Below are 870 nucleotides of genomic sequence, written 5' to 3' on the forward strand. Positions count from 1 at the left end.
ATGGACAACTCGTAGAAAGAAAGGGAAAAAAGTCACAAATAAAAGACTAAAAGATAAAGATCCTTTTTTTTAAGAGTTGTTGGACTGGAATCTGAACGTCCCTTTGGTGCTATGCGCAGGCCAAAAGTTCTCTTTTTGAAACCCATTTTTAGGGAACTCAATAAAAAAATTAGAAAAAGGAAAAAGGAAAAATATATTTGGGAATTCGAAAAGGTTTCAAAGTTTTCAAAGAAGGAACAAAATTCTTTATAAAAATCTCAAAAAAACAATAAAAAGGACTATCAAAAAGATTAGGAAAGTCATTCCAGTTTTAAAAAGAAAAAAAACAAACCCTTATTCTTTAGAGATAGAGATAGATTGAGAGATTTTTTATTTAGAGATAAATTGATAGAGAGATATAAATCAAGCGAAACTGATTTATATAGAAACATTTCCTTACATACATGGTATACCAAGGAAAACCCTGAACATAATCAAATCCATGGTATATTGATTAACTGATCGTGTATTTTTAACTGATTGTGTATTTATATATGTATTCTATAAATAAATTTTAAAAAGATATTTTGAATTGATAATTCTTAATTGGCTAGTTGTAAATAGCCCCAGGGCTATGGAACAAAGGATTATCCCGAACCTACACCGAGGTATTGACGGTGATTCTCAAATTTCGCAGAACAGAATGTGATACGATGAGATAGAATGCAATAGAAACAAAGACAGGGAAGGGGTTACCGACTCTTAACGGTCAAAGCGAGCTCTTTCATTCTGAATTAAAGAATTCACAATGAATCAAATCTCCCCAAGTAGGATTCGAACCTACGACCAATCAGTTAATAGCCGACCGCTCTACCACTGAGCTACTGAGGA

General features: G+C 32.4%; 1 non-coding gene across 1 annotated transcript; it reads right to left on the minus strand.

Moving 5' to 3' along the window:
- Window positions 1–798: 798 nt before the first annotated feature.
- On the minus strand, window positions 799–870 carry TRNAN-AUU (transfer RNA asparagine (anticodon AUU)). The gene has a single exon. It is a non-coding gene; the product is annotated as a tRNA-Asn (tRNA).

Source organism: Rhododendron vialii, chromosome 7a (genome assembly GCF_030253575.1).
Source record: "Rhododendron vialii isolate Sample 1 chromosome 7a, ASM3025357v1".
NCBI lineage: Eukaryota > Viridiplantae > Streptophyta > Magnoliopsida > Ericales > Ericaceae > Rhododendron > Rhododendron vialii.